Raw genomic sequence first — 15,001 nt, forward strand, 5'->3', positions numbered from 1 at the left:
CGACCGATTTAAACATTGATGTCATTTTTGGGCTGATAATGGAAAACCTAAATTGACAGATTCATCCAATTGGATAAATCATCTATGCCGGGAGTAGCTGAACGGCAAACAAAAAAGCCATTTTAGCAGCACGAAAGGAGATCAGAAGGATATATCACGCCAGTAAAATGAGCATACATAACTGACTGAAATGCATCGTGTATCTGTTTTTTGTTCCCGTACAAAGATGCATTTAAGCAGAAAAAATATTTCACTGTTGAACCTGAATTTGAACCCAGTCCAATGTGGTGAGGTCAAATCAGGGGCCAAAAGTTGCACAGACTGGAGGAGAGGATGTTGCAATTCCATGTGATTCAAGCGAGGGCACATCACTTAGGACACAACTCAGCAGTGGGGCCTGGAAAGGAAAATGGTAATCAATCTCAGAAAGATTGTTTGAAACGCCCAAAGAGGTCGTACAGCTGTCCCATCAATTTTAAATCCATTTCTAGTCTCGTTGTCTACAGCCCAGCCATCCAAGGCCCCCGTGATGGATTGGGACTAGCAGAGGTTTGTTCAGTCATTGGTCTGTCTCAACATGGCTGACATCCTGCCTAAGATACTGTGGACACAGACATTCGCTTGACTATTGGGACAAGGCCATCAGTGCATAAACATGGCGGGTGAAAGTCCTACTCTGCTGCATTTCTGCTGGCTCCAAACATTGCATAGGATTTCTGCCATTGACAGTAGCTGGCAGCGATTTTGCCCCATTTTACAATGTTGAGTACTGATTCAACAGAAATTGACATTTAAGTTAATACTAAGGATTAAGAAGGTCTTACTTTGCCTTTCTGACTGTCAGTGGCTCACAAGCTTTGATTTCCCCCACAGCCAGGTATTATTGAGGCCAAATGTCATCTGTTAATTGAGGACCTGTAGCCCACTCTCACCAGGACAGTTCTATCTGTACTTAATTCTTGGTATGTGATCATAACTGGCAAGGCTGGCATTTACTGCTCATCACTAGCTACCTTGAGAAAGGTTGAGATAACTGAATAGCAGTCAGTTAAGAGTCAACTTATTGATTGATATTTATTGTCACATGTACCAAAGTACAGTGAAAACTATTTTTCTACGGCCAAGTGAACGTACACAGTACATATACAGTAGACAAAAAAATACAGGATTGCAGGAGTGGAGTCACACATAGAACCTGACTAAGGACTTTGAAATAAACAACCGGAGGGCCTTTGAGAGGGAATGGGGAAATGTTGCTGCCCTGAGAACTTCATCATAACAGTTTGATAGTTCCATGCAGGGATGTTCCTATGTGTCCTGGGTGATGGTGAGTCTTCTGACCCATTTTCAGTCACTAATTCAGTTAAACAAGGCTGTATGCTAGCACCAACCCTCCTCAGTATCTTTTTCTCTGGCATGCTCTCTGATGCTTTCCATGATGGTGATCCTGGCGCCAAAATCCTCACGGATGCACTTATGCAAGGATGACTGCGAGATGCAGCACAGATCACCCATGGAGCCCTATAACTACCTCATAGTGTAAACATTGAGGGCTGCTGTTTGTGTAACGTTTATGGACTCAGGGGGCTGGTGTCCTCCACTGCCACTTGGCACCAAGTTGGCAAGGATACGGCACAGGTACTACACAGTGTCCCTAGTGGGACAGGGTCTTTTATGACATATGTTGTCTAACAGGTCCATGAAGGACAGTCAGGTCCTGCATACCCTTGGTCTCCTTCTAAGGGATGAGAGAGAAAGAGAGAGAAAGAGACATCCTAGAACTGGAAACAGCTAGTCCCAGACATTACATGGCGGCTACCGCTCGCTCATAATTCAGGTGCCATCCCATCTCAATTACAGGACTCGCCCTGGCTTATGTCCATACCTGCATGCCAAGACAGCAGACTCAAACAGCATTAAAAGCACATTTGAGCAACTGTAAGGGCCATTCCTGTTGATTCCCTTAGTTCTTCGTTCTTTTATTTTGTCTTTATTGTTTTTGGTCCATGGATTGTTAAATACCTTTAAGCAGAGGAAGTAAAGAACTCAAGTGTCAACATAGTACACTGTTATAAAGCTTTGTATTTTGGGAAGAAGAACCCACACTTTATGGCACCCAAGAGATTGTTGGGGTTTATTTCGACTGGTTGGCTGGTGGCCAATTGATTGGCCAGTGACAATATTCTGCCCGGCAACTGACTGCGATTGTTTCCTGTCAGGCGGAGTATTTCGGAGAGAACCTTCGAGGTGGAAGCAGCTCTCTCACTGCTCTATAGCCTACTGGCTGAAGGCAGAAGCTTCGAGACCCTGAACAATGAAGCAGTCTATCTCTCTCTTTCTCTCTCTCTCGATTCCTGGTTGCCTGCTATTTCTGTGAGTCTACAGTGAAACCACTACAAGCTAAAAGAAACCACAACATCTATCTGAAAGCTTAGTCTGAAGAAGAAACTAACTGGAAGACGACCATCTGAAACAAAGACTCATATCCTTCTATATTCATCATTATTTTACCCCCCCCCCTTTCCCCTCTGTGCTTGTTTGTCTGTGGGTGTGCGTGTGTACAGAGGGTGGGGCAAGTTAAAAGGGGGAGGTACAGATTAGATGGTCGTTAACCATTTGTATTCATTGCCTATTTGCTTATAGTTAGTTAATAATAAAAAGCTAATTGTGTTTAAATTTATAAACCTGGTGACTGTAGTTATTGGGCAACTGATGACCTTGGGGATTTTTAGCAATAAAAGTTAATTTCAACCATGTTGCGACACCAGGTCAGTGTGGAGCTGGAATTGACCACGCATTAGCCCAGGGTGTCGTAACAGAACACAGACAGCAGACGAACACAGTCTTAAAAGCATATTTAAACAACATAGGCAGCTGACTAACAGTCATAGAATCCCTACAGTTCAGAAGGAGTCCATTCAGCCCATCAAGTCTGCACCAGCCCTTCGAAAGACCATCCTATCTAGGCCCAATCCCCCGATCTATTTCAGCGAACACACTCTAATGGGGCAATTTAGCATAGCCAATCCACCTAACCTGCATATCATTGGACTGTGGGAAGAAACCCGAGCACCCGGAGGAAACCCACACAGACACGGGGAGAATGTGCAAACTCCACACAAACAGGCACCCAAGGCCGGAATCGAACCCGGGGCCCTGGCACTATGAGGCAGCAGTGCTAACTATGGTGCCACCGTGCCGCCTCAAAAGCCTTTTTCAAAAACACAGACACCAGACTAAAACAGTCCGAAAAGCACTTTTAAACAACACAGATAGCAAACTAACACAGCCCTAAAAACACATTTAAACAACACAGACAAATGTCTAACAGAGCCCTAAAAGCACTTTTAAACAGATAGCAGGCTTCAGGACCATCCACCCCAACCACGACCCCAATCCCGGAAATGCAAAATTAATTATCTTTCAGACATACTAAGCTAGAATGTATCCTGTTAATGGAATAGAGCTTTGTCGTGTTATTCACCCTGGGGTAACACGGACTGCAACAGGATGCAGATGAACTGTAAAGCATACACCAAACGTAGGCGTTGGTTCAATATGATTTATTGAACTTCTGTAACAATGGACACAGCTGGCTGTGGGTTGACACTCTACTACTCTAAGTGTACTAACTCTAACTTACTAGACCAGGCTAGCTCTGATGTAGAAGGTGCTGACTGATATTTACACCCTGACTGTCACTACAGTTGTCACCAGTGGAAAGAGGCGGAGTGCTGATGCCTCGTGTGTTTTATAGTTGGAAGCCCCCTTCTGGTGTTCTGTCTGGTGATTGGTTGGGTTCTGTCCTGTTTGTTGATTGGCTAACCTGGGTGTCTGTCACTGCCTATTTTTACCTCATGATGTCCATGGGTGCATATTATGACAAGCTTATGAACTCCATTAATGTTTGCCTTGATTAATTCATTGGTTCCTTCACTAATTGCATGTAGCAATGTTTCTTTCAGATTTCATGTTAACATTCAGTTCCACTGCAATGGTATTTTGCCTTAGTCAATATTTTGTTGTGGAAATACATGTAAAATTGGTCCATTTAAGGAGAAAAATATTTAAATTCAACATTTTCAACACTTTAACAGTTTAACACAAACAGTACCCAATGTCCCCCCCCCCCCACCCCCCACCCAGCCCACCCCTCCCCCACCCCTTGGCAGCAATCAGGTCTCCAAAGTGCAAAATAAATAACCTCCATCTCTAGTGGAACCCCTCATCTGCCCGTCTCAGAGCAAATATTACCTTTACCAAGGCCAAAAAGTCCAACAGATCCCCCAGCCAGGTCAAGGCACTCGGGGGAGAAGCTGACCACCACCCCAACAGGACCCACCTGCGAGCACTCAACAAGGTAAAGGCTAAGACATCTTCCCCCGCTTCCGTCTGCGACTCCAGCAGGTCATCCCGAACATGGCCTCTTCCACACCTGCATATACCTAAAGCATTCCTCACCCTGCAGCCCATACTTGACCCCCAACTCTTCCAGATTAGCAAATCTCCCCTCCAGAAACAGACCCGCTTTCTCCTCCCAGTTCCGGAACCTCGCATCCATCCTCCCCGGCTTAAACCCATGATTCCCTCTTATTGGCATCGCCCTCAAACAAGCCCCCAGACTGCCTCCCCCTTCGGAGCACCTCCTTCCTTATCCTCACCATCTTCCCTGCCCGTACAAACGATGAAACCAGCCTCTCCACCCCACTTAAAAAGGCCTTTGGCAAAAAAGACCGGTCGACACTGGAACAGGAACAAAAACCGTGGCAAAATATTTATTTTGACTGCCTGAACCCAGCCAGCCAACGAAAAAGGGAGACTATCCACCTCCTGAGACCCTCCTTCACCTTCCCTACCAAGCTCGTAAAATTTAGCTTATGGAGTCGCGCCCAGTCCCACGCTAGCTGCACCCCCAATTACCTAAAGTGAGTTGTTGCCACCCAAAATGGCAATCCCTCCGCACCAACCCCGCCACCCGAAAGAGACGCAACAAAACACTCACTCTTCCTTAAATTCAATTTATACCCCGAAAATGCCCAAAATTTCCCTTGCAGCCGCATTATGTCCCTCACCGAAGAGCCCGGCTGGGTGCGCACAGAGACACCCGATGCTCCAACGTCCCCCCTCACTATCCCCTCCATAAATCCAAACTGCTTTGTCCAATCACCAAGGGCTAAATGACCAGCACGAGCAAGAAAGGAGACATGGACACCCCAACTCATTCCCCGGAATAGTGGGAAGTACTCTGAAATGTCATTCATCCCACACAAGTTGTCGGATCCTTGTATAACAATTTTACCCAAGCCACAAACATAGGCCCAATACTAAACCTCTCCAGTACTGCAACCAGATACCTCCACTCCACTCTGTCAAATGCTTTCTCCGCAACCAGCACCACCACCTCCTCTAAGTCCCTACCCTCTGTTTGAGAAAGCACATCATTCAGCAGTCACCACGCATTCACGACAGCTGCATGTCTTTGACGAACCCGATCTGATCCTCCCCCATCACTTTTGGAAGACACCCGTCCAGCCTCACTGGCAGCGCCTTCACCAATATTGTGGCATCCACATTCAGTACAGAAATGGGCCTTTAAGACCCAGACTCCACCGGGTCCTTATCCTTTTTCAGTAACAATGAAAAAAATGCCTGTTCCATAGTTTCATCGCATCCTCAAACATTTCCACCATTAGCAGCGCCAACTTGCCCTTAAACCTTTTATAAAACTCGCATCCGCCCCCGGCACCTTACCTGACTCCGTCTTCCCCATCGCTACCTTCACTTTTTTATCATAGATTATCATAGAATTTACAGTGCAGAAGGAGGCCATTTGGCCCATCGAGTCTGCACCGGCTCTTTGAAAGAGCACCCTACCCAAGCCCACACCTCCACCCTATCCCCATAACCCAGTAACCCCACCCAAGACTAAGGGCAATTTTGGACACTAAGGGCAATTTATCATGGTCAATCCACCTAACCTGCACATCTTTGGACTGTGGGAGGAAACCGGAGCACCCGGAGGAAACCCACGCACACACAGGGAGGTGTGCAGACTCCGCAAAGACAGTGACCCAAGCCAAAATCGAACCTGGGACCCTGGAGCTGTGAAGAAATTGTGCTATCCACAATGCTACCGCGCTGCCCTCAACCCTACTTCCTCCACTTCCTCCAACCCTAACGGTTCCTCTAACCCAGTCCTTCCCACCTCCGGCCATTCCGAAAACACCTTCACCCTGACTCATCCACCAGCAGCTCCGACTTATATAACCCCCTATAAAAGTCCTCAAACACCCTGTTCACCACTCCAGAGCTACCAACACTCCTCCTGTCCCAACCCTAATCTGCACAATCTCCCTCACCGCTGCCAGCTGATGAAGCTGGTCTGCCAGCAATCAACTGGCCTTCTCACCATATTCATTCACAACCCCGACCCTCGTCTCAACTGCTGAACCACTCTGCCCGTACAGGTCAAACTTTGCCTCAACTCCTTCCTCCTCACAAACAGCCCTGGTTCCGGATCCTCTGTGTATCTTTCATCCACCTCCAGAATCTCCTCTATCAGCCACTGCCGCTCATCCCGCACTTCCCAATCCACCTTCGCCTTAAATGCAATGACCTCCCCCATAACTACCGCCTTCAATGCCTCCCAAACCAACGACGACGAGACCTCCCTGTAATGTTCTTGTCAGATGACCTGATTTATTACAAGAACACTTGTAGTTGACGCTATAAATGATTGATTACCATTAACAGTGGGCAAACTATAAACAAGTCAACAGATGAAATACAGTAAAATCATGCCTAGCAACCTCTCTCTTCAACTTTCTCCAGCCAGTCTGAGGTCAGCTGACTTTAACATTCACTTATATACTAGTAAGACTCCTAGTGGTTAGTTAATGAATTACAACACAACCATGATATCACTACATCCCCTTTCCTTTGAAAGAATAAATTAATACATTATCATCGTTAATTTACATGTGATATCATGAGCCTATGATTCTAACAGTATTACATTTTTTAACAACTATGCATATATATATATAAGTCGATCAGGTTTTCTTCCGACTCTGGTTGATCTTCGCAAAGTTTGACCTTGCTGTTCAGAACTTGGAGATTCAATGTTCTTCATGACATTCTCATGCTCAGGAACTGCTGAACTATCTGACACCGCAGCTTGTGTTGGTTCTGACGTAGATTCGTCATCCATCACGTTGTTGTGAAAGTCTTCTCTGGTTTTCAAGAGTGCGAGACGATTTCTTCTTAAAACCAACCCATCCTCTGTCTGTATATTGTAGGAACAAGGTGCTACATTTTCAAGTACAGTGGCTTTTCTCAACCAATTGCCTGAATCTTCTACTCTCACAATGCCATCGCTACTCAGAGGTGGTAAAGTTCGAGACACTCTATCTTATTTTATTTCTCTTTAATGTTTCCTGCAATACCACTGCATTCTCCTTTTTTGCCAAGTATGGAAGTGTGGTATGCAACCTTCTATTCATGAGTAACTCTGCTGGCGATATACCATGTGACAATGGTGACACTCTGTGACTCAATAGTACGAGATATGGATCAGGTTGGCTGTCAATTGCTTTCTTCAACAATTGCTTAACAATATGTGCACCTTTTTAGGCTTTTCCATTGGCTTGTGGGTACAACAGACTCGATGTGATGTGATTGAATCATACGTGACTGCAAAGTGTTGCTACGCTTTTCAATGTCATGTGAGTGTCCCTTTAAGAACGGTTTTTGTCTTATCACATGGTTTCAGTGATGTCATTTTGTGGGTGGAGCTAGGCTGTGGCTGTGAGGTAAGAGGAAGTTTCAGATTCAGTTTTGACTGCTGTGCACTCAGAAGGAGAAAGAAGTGTTTTTCCCTGTCTTTCTATGTTTTCATTTTAAAGAGCTGTTCCACTAAAAAAGCACATTAGTTGTGGCTAACTGTAAAGATATAGTTGTTTTCCAGAAGGTGCTTGAATCTGATGTTTGAGACTGCATCAGAAATTCAGGAAAAGGATCAGTCCCATTCAAATGAGAATACAGTGTGCTGGGTCATGCCCTTAAAAAGGGTTATTGGATTTTGTTATTGAATTGGAACAGTTAAGGGGGAATTCATTAAGTGTTATACATAGATTACTGTAGCTATGTGGTATCTTTATGTTTGTAATTGATTAAAATTCTTGCTGTGTTTATATATATATGTAAATATGTTAATTACATTGTTCGAATAAACCTTGTTTGGATTAAAGTGTCTAGGAAGTCTGATGAATCATACCTTCAGCGAAGGCTTTTATGTTCATCCTAGCCAAATTCAACATAAAAATTATAGATCAGGCGAACGTCATACTACACATTGGAGTTTCTAAGCCTGGGCCATAACAATAGCTAAAACAAGAACCGTTGCTCTGGAACAAAATTTGCCAAACGTTGGACACTGACTCAATTTGTGCCTTTGACCACATCTTTTACACAGAAATACTTTGTCCTGATCCTTAACCTGTTTGTTGGTGTGCGAGGAGCTGCAGGAACATTCCTGCCATTTTTCAGAAGTTTCCCATCTTTTTGTAAAAAGGCGCAAATTTTCTCCTCCAAGAGGATACTGAGAAACATTTCAGAATCCTGTGCTGCTAGCTGGTGAGCCTGACTAATCTTAACTGTTTGTCCCAAAGGTAACTCTTATTCCCTCAGCAACCGTTCTCTCAGCTTATTTTCATTCACACTAAACACGATCTGGTCCCGAATCATGGAAGATTCCATCGCAGAAAGATTACAGCTTTTAGCTTTTAACTTTAATTCAGTAATGAACTGATCTATGGACTCTCCTATCTTCTGTAAACATAATCTAAACACATAGCGTTCATAAACGTCATTCTTTCTTTGATGCAATGGGCATCAAATCTTCAAATAACTTTGTTGAAATTTTTACAATTGTTAGGAGCATCGCTACCATACATGAATCTGATTGATCTTCTAAATTGGCTGCAGTAAGAAACAGATTAAATTGTTGTTTAAACACTTGCCAGTTGCTGTCAACATTACCATGAAAGCTGAGACTTTTTGGCGGCTTCAACAACTCCATGTTGTTAATTCTGCAGTCTGTAAAATCTTCAAATCTCTGTTCCAGGCTGATTTTTCAGTGATTGTTACCATCTAGCCCTGGTACCATGTATGGCCTCCTCACAAACCCCGCATCATCCCAGTTCAGGGCAAACACTCAGACCGACACCGTCAACTTTCCCTCCAGTACACCCGTCACTATCACGTAACTGACCCCTTGATCCCCCACTACCATCTCCATTTGGAACCTCACCCGCTTACCCACCAATATAGCCACCCCCTCCGCTCCCTATTATCAAAGCCGGAATGAAACACTTGGCACATCTAGCCCTTCCTCAGCCTCATTTGGTCCTTTACACTCAGCTGGGTCTCCTGTAAGAGCACAATGTCCACTTTCAGGCCCTTCAAATGCGAGAAAACCCGCCCTCTCTTCACCAATCCCCCTAACCCTTGAACGTTCCACACCGCCACTCTGACCGAGGGTCTCTCACCTCCCCCCCCCCCCCCCCCGCCCCCACCCCTGCCCTTCCTCCAAGCCATGACCATCCTTCCAGGTCCCGCCTTGTAGCAGGACCCAGCCCCGGCCCTAGTCACTGCCGCACCCCCCCCCCCCCCCCCCCTCTGCCACATCCTCTTGAGAACATCTCACCAGTATTGGCCCCATCCCATTCACAGTTCCCTGGCCCATCGAAATCTGCCTATAAAGGTTCCAACAGCCATGACCCCTCCCCCCAGTCGCTCTGGTTCACTAGCAAACATAGCACATTCCAGCACGTTGGCCCTTGCCAAGAGAGTTTAGAAGTAACAGAGCAGAAAGCCACACATCAGTGACTTATTGGGTCAATTTATGATGGAACTGAGAAATGGGCCGGGATTTGCCAGCACTGCCGAGGAGGACCCGCCACAGGGAATGCAGCGGGCTAGCCAAAAGTCCATTGGCTTTCAGTGGTACCGGAAGATCCCACCATTGGGTGGGGCTGGAAACTTCTGACCAAGGGGCAGCATGGTAGCATTGTGGATAGCACAATTGCTTCACAGCTCCAGGGTCCCAGGTTCTATTCCGACTTGGATCACTGTCTGTGCGGAGTCTGCACATCCTCCCCGTGTGTGCGTGGGTTTCCTCCGGGTGCTCCGGTTTCCTCCCACAGTCCAAAGATGTGCAGGTTAGGTGGATCGGCCATGATTAATTGCCCTTAGTGTCCAAAATTGCCCTTAGTGTTGGGTGGGGTTACTGGGTTATGGGGATAGGGTGGAGGTGTTGATCTTGGGTAGAGTGCTCCTTCCAACAGCCGGTGCAGACTCGATGGGCCAAATGGCCTCCTTCTGCACTGTAAATTCTATGATATTGTGTTTCTTCGAATGTCCTTGTTATGTCCACCATTAGGCGCCTCGTGAATAATTCAGAGATTTACAGTCTAGGTTTCTCATAATTCTGTTTCATTTGTCTTCTTCAATATCTGACAAGTGCACCGACCGAACTGAACAAGATATTGGTAGCAGGAGCAAATTTTCTTTAAAAATTCAATGACTGAGCTTTTTGAAATTAGGGATACAATAACCTCGATATTTAGAGGGAGGCAGGGAGAGAGCAGAAGAGCATGATTGTGAGGGGGGCAACAACAAAAAACTGAGGAGCTCCTGTCAAATCTAACAGCAGAAATTCCATACCATTTTTTAATTCCATTTCCCAAATGGCAGCTGGCCAGATAGACATTGGCAGTTACATGCAAATCAGACTCCTTCAATAGCACTGTAGATTCTGTCATGATATCCACATTAACATATCATGGTGCAATCACACACACACTGATGGACAGGTAGCTGGACCAACCAACACACACACACAACATCGCAGCCAATCACCAGTGAGAGCACACGCACTATAAAACAGGGAACACCACAGTTCTCGCTCATTTTACCAGGAGATAGCTCAGAGCACAGAGCTCACAGCGTGTCACTCAGACGTACACCATGTGCTGAGTGCCTCACTAAGATAGTGCTCGGGCTGGGTCCACAGGTTAGCTGGTAAAGTACGAACCACAGCCAGAAGTTAATAGTTATTATTGTACAGAATAATAAAACAGAGTTGTACCACCTACAACTGTGTTGGTTCGTATGTGTATCAGAACACCCAACACGACATGATACCAGGACTGGAAACACGGCAGCGACTGTGAGACCTACCTGCACCTCTTCAGAAACCCGCCATCCTGCGCCATGGAAACCATCAGCCCGCCGCAGCCACACCGGATCGCTGGAAATCTTGGCGTCAACTGGAAGCTGTTTAAACAGCGCTTCCAACTCTTCCTAGAAGCCACAGACAGGGAGAATGCATCGGACACCAGGAAGATCGCCCTCCTCCTCTCCACGGCGGGGCAACACGCAATCCACATCTACAACTCCCTGGCATTCGCGGAAGGCGAGGACAAGACGAAGTACAAGACGGTCCTGCTAAAATTTGAGGAACACTTCAATGTGGAAGTAATGAGAGCTTCGAGAGGTACCTCTTCCAGCAGCGCCTGCAGGGTAAGGATGAGCCTTTTCAATCTTATTTGACACACCTCCGTATCCTCGCGCAGTCCTGCGGCTATGAGGACACCTCCGACTCCATGATTCGGGATCAGATAGTTTTTGGGGTCACCTTGGACACCCTACGCCAGCAGCTCCTCAAAATAAAGCGCCTCACCCCAGCCTCCGCCATCGAGACCTGTGTCCTCCACGAAAACGCAACCAGCCGGTACTCCCAATTCCAGGCGGCCGAATCGGCACGGCAGGGGTCCGAGGAGCCCGAGCGGGTCCAGTTGATCGAGTTCCTCCCAGCCCGCGGGCCGGACGAGGGCGGCCATTTCGCGCGCTTTCCGAGGCCTCCCGCGCCTGTACGCGCCAAAAGAGGGGACGTCGACGCAGAGGGACGGGACGCCCAGGCGTGCTCTACGCAAGACAGCACCGCGCATGCGCGGTGGCGCAATGAACGCCATGACATCACGACGTGTGGCAACTGTGGATCCGCACATTTAAAGCAGCAATGTCCTGCCAAAGCGCGACAATGCTTCCGCTGTGGCAGGATGGGCCACTACGCTGCCTGCTGTCGAGCAGCTCAACCTGCCAACTCTCCGCAATTCCACCAGCCTCGCAGGGACGTGCGGGCCATTCAGCCCCCATACACCGAGTCATACCCTGATGACGAGCTGACCGGTGCTACTGACAACCGGGAACCCTTCCGCGTTGCGGTAATAAACAAGAACCGGATGTCCCCAAGTCGGACCCACCAGTCGATGCCAGTGCACAGCATTAATCCGGGCGATGAATTGTGTGCCACCCTAACGGTCAACCCGAATTCGTCGCCCACCTAATAGACTGGACTTATGAGCCTGTTTGCACATTGGACTCACTAAATTGTTTTGCAATACTGTTAACGTGTTTCTTTCTTGCCGTTCCAGAAGTTCTCTTTCGATGTTTGCGGTTTGCACTTGTTTTGTTCGTGGTACAACCTCGTTGTTCTGTTACACCTGACACCTTCCTATGTATATAGTTTAGCCTCATGTAGATGTTGTAAATATTACACACACATACTCAGATGCACTCAGTACACACCAATATTTATTAGCATGTAGGCACATATCCTTGTGAAAAGGGGGGGATGTCATGATATCCACATTAACATATCATGGTGCAATCACACACATACACTGATGGGCAGGTAGTTGGACCAACCAACCCACACACACAACATCGCAGCAATCACCAGTGAGAGCACACGCACTATAAAACAGGGAACACCACAGCTCCCGCTCATTCTACCAGGAGATAGCTCAGAGCACAGAGCTCACAGTGTGCCACTCAGACATACACCATGTGCTGAGTGCCTCACTAAGATAGTGCTCGGGCTGGGTCCACAGGTTAACTGGTGAAGTACGAACCACAGTCAGAAGTTAATAGTTATTATTGTACTGAATAATAAAACAGAGTTGTACCATCTACAACCGTGTTGGTTCGTTTGTGTATCGGAACACCCAACACGACGGATTCCTGATTTAAATATGATAAGGAAGTGTCAAGAGCTGGACTTAAGCATGCCTGCTACACACTACCACACAAATGGCAGTCGGTGCACACACAGTAGGTTGAGTTGCATTTTGTCATTATTCATTTGTAACTGTCTGGCAGATTGCACAGGTTTAATAGCAACTCCTACTACTCTGAGAGATATTCAGTTTTTTTACATTCTACTGTGAAATTGAAACATTGAAAATAGGAGCAAGAGGAGGCCATTTGACCCTTGACTCTGCTCCATCATTCAATATGATCTTGGCTGAACATCCAACTCAGTAACCTTGTCCCGCTTCCCCCCCTCCCCCATATCCTTTGATCCTTTTCGCTCCCAAATCTAAATCGAACACCTTCCTCAGACTAAGTGTTGACGTCGGAGCAGGATTTGTGGTCTTCCACAAAAGTAAAACTGGTGCCACACCAGGACCGATTCAGCAACCGTTGAGGGGCTCGTGCCGGCGCTACGTGGCACACAATCGATTCCAATGAGAAATGGTGCGGCATTCGCCGGATTCGCGATTGACAGTCAGGAGGCTGATAAGTTGCAGCCGCATACACACATTTTACTCCCCACCACACTATCCCAGCCAACGGCGTGCGCCGTACTCACCGATGATGCCGTTATGGAGGGGGCAGAGCATCCGAAAACAGGCACCCCCCCTCTCCCCAGTTTCGGTGTCAAAAGGGATTCTTTGCCCGATTGCCGGTTACGATATCGGCGGTGGGCAGCGGAGAATCCCGTCCTAAGTGTTGACACCGTCGCAGGATTCAGGGAGTTCCAAAATTGCAACATTGGTGCCGCGCCTGGACCGATTCTGCTCCTGTAAAGGGGCTAGCACCTGCGCCATGTGGGACACAATCGATTCCAATGAGAAATGGTGCCGGATTCGCCAGTTTCATGACTGACACTCGGGGGGCTAACAAGCTGCAGCCGCATATACACGCTTCACTCCCCACACACACCATCCCAGCCAACAAGATGGCACTGGAAGTGCTGAAGCGTGCCCAACCCGTTGATGGGTCGGCAGGGGCCAGAGGGCACCTAGAGAGGTGCCCTGGGGGGACACCCATATGACCTGTGGCCCTAAGTACACAGTAGACAGTTAGCGGCGAGTGCAGCTGCATCACTATTTTGCAGTCTGCAGTAATGGTGCTCCATGTCCTCCACCCCGACCCCATAGCCCACCTCCTGGCCACCCCCCGCTACTCCAGCCAGCCCTAGTGGAAGCCCCCCGGCCAGCAGCACAGCTGTCAGCAAATATTGGCGATATTGGATACTTCCATTCCCCATCTCTCTCCCTCATGAGCCACGGCGCCTGTTTCACGATTTTTAAATGCACAAGTGAGCCTCACAGTTGGGAATTCACCCCAGTGGAGGCATAGCATCGCAGAAGCCCCGGAGAATTTCAGGTCAGGCCCGCTAATGATCTGCCAACGGCATTTACTGTATGTGCATTCTAGAATGCATTGACATCCCTGTTGAGGCACTGGAGAATTGAGATTTTGCATGAAACTGCCGCCCCATGATTTCGGCATCATAGCCGATTCTCCGCCCAATCACATTTCCTGATTTTGTCGTAGGCCAACGGAGGATCCCGCCCACAATGTTTTGGCCTCAACTGCTTTCTGTGGTAACGAATTCCACTGGCTCACCACTCTCTGTGTGAAGAAATTTCTCCTCATCTCAGTCCTAAATGGTCTACCCCGTATCCAGACTATTATCTCTGGTTCAGGACTCCCCCACCATCAGAAACCTCCTTCCTGCATCTACCCTGTCTTGTCCTGTTTGAACTTTGTAGGTTCCTCTGAGATCACCGCTCATTCTTCTGAACTCCAGCGAATATAATCCTGAGCGACTCAATCTGTTCTCATACGTCTGTCCCACCATCCCAGG

At 47.4% G+C, this 15,001-nt stretch overlaps 1 protein-coding gene across 1 annotated transcript in view; it reads right to left on the reverse strand.

The window, feature by feature from the left end:
• arl6ip6 (ADP-ribosylation factor-like 6 interacting protein 6) overlaps window positions 1-15,001 on the reverse strand; it is a 431,072-nt gene that overhangs the window by 133,447 nt on the left and 282,624 nt on the right. The window lies entirely within an intron of this gene.

The sequence above is a fragment of the Scyliorhinus torazame genome, chromosome 2 (assembly GCF_047496885.1).
Source record: "Scyliorhinus torazame isolate Kashiwa2021f chromosome 2, sScyTor2.1, whole genome shotgun sequence".
Lineage (NCBI taxonomy): Eukaryota > Metazoa > Chordata > Chondrichthyes > Carcharhiniformes > Scyliorhinidae > Scyliorhinus > Scyliorhinus torazame.